At 38.0% G+C, this 12,094-nt stretch overlaps 1 protein-coding gene across 2 annotated transcripts in view; it reads left to right on the top strand.

Moving 5' to 3' along the window:
* LOC109113683 (disintegrin and metalloproteinase domain-containing protein 10-like) overlaps positions 1-12,094 on the top strand; it is a 64,981-nt gene that overhangs the window by 15,290 nt on the left and 37,597 nt on the right. The window lies entirely within an intron of this gene.

The raw sequence follows: 12,094 nt of genomic DNA, 5'->3' as shown, positions 1-12,094 counted from the left end.
GCAGTGATTCAGCGCTCCAGGCAATGCGGAAACAAATTGATCAGGCTAAGATCTTTGAGCTCTGGCAAACAGCCCGCTGATAGAAATCTTTCTGTTTCTGTGGTTTGGCATCATGTCTTTAGCGTCGTTCTGTTCTCGGATGGTATGACTGGTGCCATATAATTTCACCTAAGGCAGTGTAGTAATATGCCCAGTCAGCATTTACACAAGATATGATTTGCACTTTTCTGATGCCAGATTTTGTCTTACCATGACAGACACTGTCTTCCCTTACAGCTTCATGACATAATATCTCAGTTCGTTCGTTGCTCACTGTAGTAACTTTCATATAGCTGCCGGCATTATACTCCCCTCTATACTTTCCCCTCTATATTTAATCTGCAGATTTCATCTGACACAAACCTTTTTTGTAGTCTTTATTTCACTACAGGGATTTTAAAAAGATTAATTTTTTAGTCTTTGATAAAGTAGAGAAACTGATGAAATTGCACTGAGTTTTCATGAAAGAATTATTGCAGGTTTAATACAAGTTACCCTCTACAGCATCTGTAGCTTGATGTCGATTACCTCAGAAGATAATTTCAACTTGTACCTCAATTTGAATAAAAATGATAAAACATGTACAGCCTCTGTCTGCCCATGAAAGTCTTTGGTGCATATTTATCGTAGGGTTTAAAAGCAGAAATGTAAAGCTTGTATTTTCGTTAACATTCTTACATAAATTATTCATCTAAAAAATAACTTGATCTGTACAGTTTTTTTACAGTCCAAAGGGTTGCTCATACTGGCAGCAATTTGCAGCAGCAAAGTGACAGGATATTATTAATTTTTAACAAGAGTTGATGATTTTATTTGGCACAAGCAAAAGATACCATTGGCAAAGAAACAAAGTTGAGCAGAGCTCCGCATTATGCAAATGACTAGCGACACATTAAATGTAACATTTATTTGCTGCATTTAAAACTTACCCCAATGGGCTTCCATTGTAAGTGCATTACTGTGAACACATTTTTCCTTTGTTTTTATAAACCAGGTCATGTCAAAATTATATATTTTTTAGCAACTTTCTACAGATGCCTTTCCACAAAGCTTAAGTTCATTCAATTACATTAATTTATCCAGTAATAATTCATCAAGGACTTGTGATTTCAGGACTTTTAAGGACCATTAAGCACATACAAGCCTTTCTCCGTATGTTGTGATGGAATGACCGAACATCTGAATGAAATAAAACCAAACATGCAAACGATTAGCCTTGTTTTATTAGCCTCTGCTGTTGGGACTTGTAAGAGACATTTCGCCTTCATTTATCTCAGCCTCCCTTTTTTCGGCAGTAGTCTTCCCTTCTGTCCCTGGCTTCTATAAGAAAACAAGTGAAAGTGAAGTGACATGTGGCCCATACTCAGAATTTGTGCTCTGCATTTAACCCAAGTGCACATGCACAGACACAGTAGTGAACACACACATACTGTGAACAAACTCCCGGAGCAGTGGGCAGCCATAATGCTGCGGCGCCCAGGGAGCAGCTGGGGGTTCAGTGCCTTGCTCAAGGGTCTCACTTCAGTCGTGGTATTGAGGGTGGAAGAGAGCGCTGGTCATTCACTCCCCCCACCTAAAATCCCTGTCAGACTCGAGATGTGAACCCGCAACCTTCGGGTTACAAGTCTGACTCTCTAACCATTAGGCCACGACAAGAGTCAAAGGATAGGAATACCTGACCCTGCTAAGCTCAATGACATAATCTTTCCTACAATGGGACAGATCTGTCTGTGTGTTCCTGTGATTGAATGTTGAAAGCTAGTTGGCAAGTCCCTCGCATTGAACGTTTGGTTTTGAGTTGTTCTGTGTGTTGGTAGACATCTTAGACAACATTTTATTGGATGTGTGTCAAGATAAAAGAGTAAGCATAGACCAGAAATTACTGCTCAAGAGCAGAATACGTACTGTACATACTTTTCCTTACGCACATACACACGTGCACAAGCACTAGTGTATTCCTTTGTGTCGTGGCAAAAGAACACACCAAAACACACACGCAAGTCCACATAACCATCTGCTTTATTCTCGCCTGCATTTTTGTGAAAGAGTGTTCAGCAGCCTAAAAATAGCACATCCCAAGTGTACTTTTATTTTCACTCTCTCTCTGTGTCGTTCACATGAAGTGAGACTAAAGGAAAACAGCAGCTTACAAAGAAAGTACTGTTGTCAGTGAGTGAGTATGCCACAATGGATGCTACATTAAATAGTCATTATGGACCTCAGAAAATGTAGATGACACTTAGCATAGGTGAAAACAGGGTCCAAATGTTGTGCGATTCAATTGCTTAAAACATATTTGGATCTAGTCAGAAATCCATGTGACTGCATCATATATATATTTAGTTGTTATATTTACTTCTGAGACACCAGGTGAAATACTTCTGAAATACCGGTGTAAACAGCAGTCCGTCTCATCTGGATCACCCAAGATGGACGTTGATATCAGATGTAAACAGGGCCCTTATTTGCATGATCTCAGAGGGCTCTTTCTCCCTTTGGACATCAAAGGTCTCTTTTGCAGCCATTGTACTCAAACATGATGAAGGTCATCTATTGTGAAAGGGGTTCTGAGAGCCCAAAGTGTGAGTCGAGTTGAACGTTGGACCCGGAAAATTGCCGGAACATTGCCGGGTCGCCTTCTGTGTGAACGCAAACATGTCCCGGGATTGATCCCGGGTTGGGGACCAAGTAACATTGCCGGGTTCAGTCCCGGAACGAGTGAACAAAAGCCAGAACTAATGCCGTGTTGTAGTGATGACTAAATATGTGCAAACTATAATGAATCAGAGATCAGTTAGTTCCTCACTAATCCGCGCTGAAGCTGAGATCGTTCGCCAGCTTAAGTGAAAGTTAACGTGCCTAGCGTTTTCGACTCATACATTACACGTCACTACCTGATATAACGTGTCTTCACGGGACCTTTACGGGTTGTGTGTGAACACATGCACATATTCCGGGTAATCACTGGCAGTGTGAAAGTGCAAAATCTAGCGACCCGGGAACAATTGCCGGGACACATTACCCGTGTATTTTCCGGAATCGCAGTGTGAAAGGGACTTTAGGGATGCACAGATACCACTTTTTTCAGAACGAGTCCGATACCGATGCTTTCATTTTTGGTATTCGCAGATACCGATACCTGTATTTTCACAGCATTTGTCTTTTATTTATTTATTTATTTTGTTTTACAAATATAGGGTACAGAGACAAAAGAAGAAGAACAACAACAACAACAACAATCATGTTAGTTTGCTTCAGTTAGCAAACAGATATTTCCTTCAGTTATTTCCACACTTAATTATACCTGTTAAAATGTAAATGTAGTAAAGCTTTTGTTACTTTCACTGTTCTTTTAAATGGCGCATTAGAGCTGCTCCATTGCAGCAGCTCAATACTGCAATGTAGGGAACTACTCCTTATACATTATACGAGTACGCCCGTACTATTTTGGTGATGTAATTTGCTTCACACGCACTGTACGCGGACCCTCGTGTACGAATTAAAACCATCATTTTAGAGCAAGCTATACATGCGCAGCGCACACACGTTTGCATTGGTGCAGAAGACACTTCCAGCCTAGTGCATTTCACACAGTCTGCTAGTTTCACTTTTGCTGTAACCGTGTATGCTTGACGTTTAAAATAAATGTTGTTTATAGTGAATGCCCCTATCATTTTTTTGTTTTATATTTATGATTTAGTTTTAATCCAAATGCATGCACTAATGGAGCGAACAGCAATTAAGATCATGCAACAGAAGTGTGTGCTCTCTGACTCTCTCGCTTTCGTTCCCGCTCTCTCTCTCTCTCTCTCTCTCTCTCTCGCTCGCTCGCTCTCCTTACCGTCAAATACCTTTAGTAACCTGTACAGTGTTTTGCTTGCTTGCTTTTGACATATCTGACCGAACTACAAACTTTCCAGTGATGTTTGTGTGAGATATTCACTCGACAAGCTTGCTCTGCTTATCAGCTCGTGCACATCCGCTATACAAACATGAATATTGAATGTTTAACATTATATTAATTACTTACACGTACTTCATAGACATCCTTAATCTTTAATAATTTCATTCTACTCTCTGCTGTTCTGTTGTCAGTGTTTCTTTTTCTGGCTTTTGGTATTGGGGCATCCAGTATGAGTACAGGAGCGCAGTATCGGGCCCGATACCAGTATCGGTGCATTCCTAGTTTAAGTGCCTAGTGCCTAGTTTAACAGGATCTTTGAGTGGCGCACAGCATATGAAGTGCCCATTTGTCACATGTGATGGAGTGTTTTGTCTTTAAATACAATATTCATGAATCAGCCTTATTATTTTTGGATGCTGAATTTAATTATGTAATAATCATTTGTCTGTAAGTGTGCTACGTGAGAATGTCTAATAACTTAGTCAAAGAAAATTGCACTTATAATTAATTTGAAGATGTGGTACTGAGAAGATTCATTATCTGAGGCTGGAGAACCTTTTGCATTCACTAAACTTTCCTAATGAGTATTGCTGTGTTTGGTACATCGATACAGCTGTATCTGTATCGATATTGTGGCATGTGTGCAGCAATAGACTGCGTTTAATTGGAATACACCGTTTAAAATGGAGTAGAAAAGTGTGAGGTTTATATAAATAATGAATAGATCATAATATAGGCTACTACAATGTTTAATCTGGCATCAGAGGGTAACACAACCAGGGTTGCCTGATATAAAGAGACATAATCCCCAAAACAGAGCTTCCCACTTGCGCAATACGGAAATGTCTGCTAAGTGTGTTACTTATTTTTGTCAACCTGGCAACCATGTGTACATGCTCTCTCTCCACTGTTGATAAATGCGCTTGCTTTCTGAAAACACCGGTAAGCTTGGAGTTTAGCGATCTCCACTTCAATTTTCTATTCTCAGAAAAGTCTAATTCATCAAGTGTTTATTTACGAGGCTATGTATGTATAAATTACCACCGTTTTGCCACGTTTCTCTATTAACAGTGAAGCTGTGGCTTTTATTCCTTTAGAAACAATGATGTTACCAGCTCCTTGTTGAGAAAGATAATGTAGCTCTTGAGCGATTAAGCTATTTTATTGATAAAATTGCAGGGCAGTGCTAAAAAGTTTGTCTGAGCATTAAAAACAATGTCTGTGCGTACACGCAGCAGGATCTGTGTGTGTGACTAAACGTGTGCGTGAGATACAGTGAAGACAGCGCATTAACTTAGAACTCTTCTAATTTAAATTAGAATTTTGTGCAATGAAAACCTACCAGTTATGTAAATATGATTTTTACAAATATTAGTATGAGTAAATTACAATATATATTTTTAAGAACGTGTACATTTATTATTTATGGGCTTAAAAACAAGATGCAAACAATCAGAATATTGTACCTGGTGGGGAGTGGCCAGTGTAAACATGACACAAATGCCATTACCTATGTTGTACTGTGGTACAGTTATGGAGGCCCTTGTTAATGCAGAGGTAAAGCAGATGCCTGCTCTGCCAATAGTTAGAAATGGCCCTATAGTATGCAGATTTTAATAAACAGCTGTTTTACTAAATTCTGCTGAGGTGAAATTTAGTGCAGTCCTTTATTGTGATATGTACTGTACCGTTTTGTGACTTTGCTGGTGATACACAGCCCTACTAATGAGCAGACAGACGTTATTAAATGTAAATAAGTTGCGCTTAGATCAGTTGCCTTCATATTAATCTAGGCTACTAAACCTTTACTGGTTTCTGAAATCAAATTAGCAATTATTTTAGGGATGCACCAAGATTAAAGTGAAAGTGAAAAAAAAAGTGAAAGTGACTTACAGCCAAGTATGGTGACCCATGCTCAGTATTCGTGCTCTACATTTAACCCATCCAAAGTGCATACACACAGCAGTGAACACACACACACCGTGAACACACACCCGGAGCAGTGGGCAGCCATTTATGCTGCGGCGCCCGGGGAGCAGTTGGGGGTTCGGTGCCTTGCTCAAGGGCATCTCAGTCGTGGTAATGCTGGCCCGAGACTCGAACCCACAACCGTTCAGTCAGGACCACTTGAGTCAAAAAATACCACAAACAATTCCCCTAAATGTATAGTGTTGTGATGCTTATATATATATAAGCATCACAACACTATAATGTACAGTATTAAAATGGATGTTCATTTTGAGCTTTGCTAAGATTAAATTTAGTAGGGTTATTAAATGATTAGTGTTTTTAAAGATTGTTTAAGAATGTGGTAGATGAGAGCTAATATATGTAAGAATGTGTACATTGGGAAAATTAATATAAATAATTAAATAATCAGTTTTGGCCGCTATAGACTACCAATCATTAATTCATGAATGCATTTTTTTTCTCTGTCTATCTGTCTATCTATCTATCTGTCTATTTGTCTGTCTGTCTGTCTGTGTGTATAGAAATAATGAATATATAAAGGAATATGTTTAATTTTAAACTACATTAAAATGGAAAACAGTTATTTTCATTTGTGAAAATATTTCACAATATTACTTATTTACTGTATTTGTAACTAAATAAATGCAGTCTTGGTGAACATTAGATTTGGTAAAGATTTCATTCAAAAACATAAAATATTGCAACTGACTCCACACTATTTAACTGTAGTGTACATCCAGTATCAGCCAATACCAATAATCAATACGATACAGATATATTGTGGATCACTAAACTATAAATAACAAATATACATGGGGCACATGATATATACAACTTTTTCTTTTCTGTACACAGATTCCTTGTATTACCTCAAGTGTAACACATCAGGCAGTGAAAATCCCCCCCTATTCTCTCTTGCCCAAATGGTCTTCTGTCCCATCTCTTGGTGAAAAGAGCCAGTGTGTTTTATTTAACTGCTGGATAGTTTGCATATAACAAGCCTCTGTGTTCTCAGTTATCACTGAATGCAGTTTTGTTTAGTTTCTGACATTAACTCAGGAACTCAACTGAAAGTTCAGACACATATGGGATGGTGTGCCTCCAAACAGTTATGTGGCTGAAAGCAATGTATTGAGTGAGTTGAGTGAGTTGAGTGAGTGAGTGAGTGAGTGAGTGAGTGAGCGAGCGAGCGAGCGAGCGAGCGAGCGTGCGTGCGTGCATGCATGCATGTGTGTGTGTGTGTGTGTGTGTGTGTGTGTTACATTTGGTGTGTTTTGTCTATTGGTATTAGCGGTTTAAACTGCAGTGGATCATCATGCCAGAGGTGGAACAGAATGAGCCCTGAAGCTAATCTCTCCAAGGTGAGTCCACAGCCGCACTCATTCCCCTCTGCAGGAGCAGAGAGGCTTACGAGTGAATGAATATTTAACCATGCACAAGATTCATGGGGAATCACAACACCGTATGACTTGAGCTTAGTCATTGTGAGTCTTGTGAGTAAATACTTGCACATCTCTTCCCAGATCAGTCTACCTTTTCTCTTACTGAAAAAGTGAGGTAATCTGTACTTTTTCTGCAATGTCACAGGTCCTCAGAGACATGAGTTGCAATGATGTCATAGTCAGAATGAGCAGTGTATTTACATTACATTACCGTACATTAGCAGCCATTTTCTTATCCAAGGTGACTTGGATTATATAATCTATGGCACAGTCCCTCTGGAGCAACCCGGGCTCAAGTGTCTAGCTGAAGGGCACAATGGTGATAAGATCCCAGTTATTCATGAATGAGGGCTTGGACTGGTAAATTTGTGATGACATACTGAAGTAAGACAACTGCCTATAACTGCCCAAAGCCCTTTAGATTTTGGCATGGCTTTGGAAGACAAAAAGCATAGGCTGACTGTGTCATCTCTCAGTTAATAAAAAAAGTCTCCAATTAAACAAAGCTGAACTGAGAGCTTTTGATTTAACCTCTAGGGAAGTAACTATTTATGTCAGTGTCAAAGAAGGTAGAGGAGGTTAGTTTGTCATTTTGTTGACTGTTTTTATGCATTTCAGCTCACATCAGTCTGATCTTATGGGAATCCTTCTGTGATTTGCAGTTTTGGGTTCTTTGGACTCAACAGCGGGTACTTTGACTGTTAAATGCATACAAATTCCACAAATGCATTCCAAGTCAATTGCTTTGTAGTAGGGATGCAGAATATATAGGTTATCAGATATATCGTATAATCGTTTAATCATAGCAGTCCATATTGGATATAGATTATATATAATAATTTACTTTTTTTTATACACACACATATATATATATATATATATATATATATATAATATATATATATATATATATATATATATATATATATATATATATATATATATATAGATATATATATATATATATATATATATATATATATATATATATATATATATATATAATATTCCGTACTTTGAATCAGAAAGAGCTTTATTGACAAGTGTTTTACACGCACAAGGAATTTGTCTTGGTGTCAGGAGCTTTGTAATGTTGTGATGCCATTTCATTTTACTATTTATTTATTATTGTATTTACACAAAAGAGTATTTTAATATTGTCCATTTATCAGTTATTGACCATAATATGAAAATACATATTGACTTATTTGTACTTGCCAAAATGTCAAAATCTGGACAGCATTGGTGCATATCAACATTATGCAATATATTACAGCTCTCCTAATTTCATAGTTTTTAGTATTTATTGGCTCTGAAAATGAATCCCAACCTTCTCAAAAGAGAGAGGTGGTATAACAGAAAGTGATTTAGGCTTTGCTATGCTCTTCTTCCTCTCCACCAACTGCATAAATATACCAGTCAGCAGGCATACAGTGAACCAGCACATTAAATAATTGCTTTTCTAGCATAACCTTTTTTTATTCAGTGGTGGAAACGGGCTTCCGTAGATATCTGATCGGCTTCAGACATCTTTTTCTCTCTCGGTCAATACCTTTTTCTGTCTCTCCTTTCAGTACTGTGTTCATGTAGTTGTAAGCACCCTTGATTGCTCCCCTGCCCCCTGCCCCCACTGAACTGCGTTCATATTATTTTTATTGGGGCCCAAAGCATAGGTCAAAACTGTGGTCATCAAGCCAGCAGGTGTTTACCCCATTGCTTACTAACGATGGCGCAGGAGAAGGTGGCAAAATGCTTAGCTTTGCTCTCTTCACTTTTATATTTATGTTTTTGGTTTTTGGTTTCCAACGCTTCAGTACATAAAGGCACTTACATCTGTCTTACAAATGTACTGCAAATGCTTTAAAGAATGCTGAAGGCAAACAGAAATGAGATATATAGCTGTCTGCTTGCAGCACGTCAGTCATGCTAATCAGAAAAGTTAGAGAAACACAAACACATTTTAACCAAATAATCAGTGTTGTTGGTAATGCATTACAAGTAACGCGAGAGGCGTTGTGTGCACTGTGTGAACATGATGTTACTGTAATTGTAATTGTAGACTAATAATAACACAGGCATCCTTTATGTATTTAATCCCATTTTATTAACCAATGTCTTTGCTGCTGACCTTCATTGATCCAATTCAACCAGACTAATAAGCAAAAGTGATTTTAGATAAATATAACATTTGTGTTTACTTTTCTTATTGGTGAAAAGAGAAAAATGAGCCCAGCCCAGATGAGAAAAAGTAATGCAAAGGTTTGTTAGTCCCTGAGAAGAGAGAATTTCCTCTGTCAATTGACTCCTGCCCCCAGCTCTCAGAGCTATAGCAAGCTGGGCTTCCGATGCCCACCTCAATACTGTGGATGAACTCACTTGTTTGTTTAACTAGAGTTCAGTGATAGATGCAGTATCACTTCACTGCAGGATCTTAGCCAACCGCTTTCCCACAAAGGTGTCCTTTAAGGTGTTTTCTGTGTGGGAACTCTGTAGATGTGGCCATTTTACACAATCATAGTCAAAATGTTTTTTTGTTGTGGAAAAAAGATGCAGCAGATGAGTGCCTGCATGTGAATACACACTTTCAAACATATTTATTTATTAACTAAAAGCATGCGTATTAAGCTTACAGTACTTGGTGTTTCATGTAGTCCAACTCACTTGCATTTTATTATAAATAGCATTTTTATAATGCATATTGTTTATGCTAGTGACTGCTTCAAAAAAGATTTAATTTCCATATATATTCCTTATTGAAATGTTTAAAATACTTTTATATAAGACTGTATAGACATTATGTATGTTATTTTAGACATGAGTCTTCCTTAAAGACAAAATGTGTGTGCTTTAATTACACCACGTGTACTCATATAAGCTGATATTTAGAGTGGAAACACATTGGCTAATGAAATTTTAAATGAAAATTGTCCCCTAAAGCAAGAGGATTGTCATCTAAGACCCCAGTCATTTAAAAGCATTAAAGATAATTTTTGTCACATATTAAACTGTAATTCATGCTCTCTGTTAATCTTTAAAGAAAGACTGAAAGAAATAATTACTCAAAACGGTGGAAGGATAGCTGTTGGAAGGACGGTCTGTCTCCTGTTCCCAAACAAATAAATTTAATACAACCAAACACCACCATAGCAACCTAGAAATGCTCTAGAAAAGCTGGTAAGACTTATCAGATTGTCAATTTTCGCTGGAACTCTTTAACTGTATGACTAATGGAGTGTTAATGCTCTAATGATGAGTAAGTTGGGGTGCTAAAAGAGATCCAAATTCAGGAGTGCAATTTTTTAGATATCAAATACGGATGGGTATTCCAAGAAAAATGAATATTCGAAAATCGCTGGGTATTATTGAATTATTATTCGAAAATCGAACCCCTCCCTCGCATGCACGCACAAATACCCATAAACAGAGAGAGATGGGATTCATGCTTTTTAATCTTAAAATAAACTGTTTAATTCAGAAGATAGGCCACCTTAACTCAAGCCATATAATGATTGTAATGTGCAAAACATAACCAAATGACTTATTAACATAAGAGTCCATCGATTAGCATAAATCAGCTGCTCATGAAATCGCTTATGAACACGCACTTGTTTTTTACTTTCGAAATTTGTGATTACACGTACGGAGCAGCACTCGGCAGTACTTGGCACACATTTTACAAATTAGATGTTTGTCAGTGGTGATCAGGATCTGCAAATCATTTGCCATCATCCTATCAGTCATCTCTCCTTAGTCTGTTTATGTGGCAAGTGGAATGTTATGTACTGTAATGTAACAGGCTACCGCTAGCAAGTGGCTAACCATGTCCCTTTAATCGCAGAATCCGTAGAACGTGTTATTTATTTGTTTTCCATGCCTTTCTGAATACGGATTCAGCCACACCTCTAACCCAGTTGAGGATGTTTGTGGTCCGCACAGAGCTCTTATTTAACATCGTCCCAAGTTACTGTAACCGGCAAGTCTACAATGTGCGCGTGAGACAAATGTGGTGTTATGTCTTCTTTGACAGCTTTTAGGTGCGTTATTGGCAGCGGCACCCTCTGCTTACATGAACGCGTCACCACTGCATAAGCACGGAAAACATGGGGAAATTTTTAAAGGTGCTATATGTAAGTTTTTGACTCTACTAAAGCAGAAAAATACCATGATATGTTTGCAGATATTTAAGAAACTTGCTAAGTTAACATACTTGTTTATCTGAAAAACAATGATACAGTCAGTTATTGTCCTTTGAAAATGTGCGTTCCGGGCCGGAAAGTTGGTTTCTGCTTTGGTTTGTGAAACCCGCCCACTGCCAGTTTGCCCAAATGTATTTCGGCACCCCGGGTTACCAGTTGGGAGAAAACACGGCATATTTCATTCATCGTCAAGTGCGCTCGTTCTTGTTGGTGTCGTCAATCTGGCAACCTGAGTCTGAGGAGGGGCCGGGTGAAAAAAAAAAAACCCTCTCCAATATTTTGAATTTGGACTGCAATACCTAGTTTGACCACTCTGTGTCAATCCTACTATACATACAGCTCCTTTAAAGACAATAATCGCAAAACCTATTAGATATTCTATAATTAAATCAACTAATCAAATATTCGAAAATCGTGACCCATCCCTAATATCAAATTAGATGGAGGCTGTTTGGACCATCAGTGCCATGCATCTAGTTTTGCAATACTGTTGGAAATTTTTGTGGCTGAAACTAGAACAGATTTTATTGTGGAACTGAATG

Source organism: Cyprinus carpio, chromosome A7 (genome assembly GCF_018340385.1).
Source record: "Cyprinus carpio isolate SPL01 chromosome A7, ASM1834038v1, whole genome shotgun sequence".
In the NCBI taxonomy this organism is placed as follows: domain Eukaryota; kingdom Metazoa; phylum Chordata; class Actinopteri; order Cypriniformes; family Cyprinidae; genus Cyprinus; species Cyprinus carpio.
This window is presented reverse-complemented; position numbering and strand designations above follow the sequence as displayed.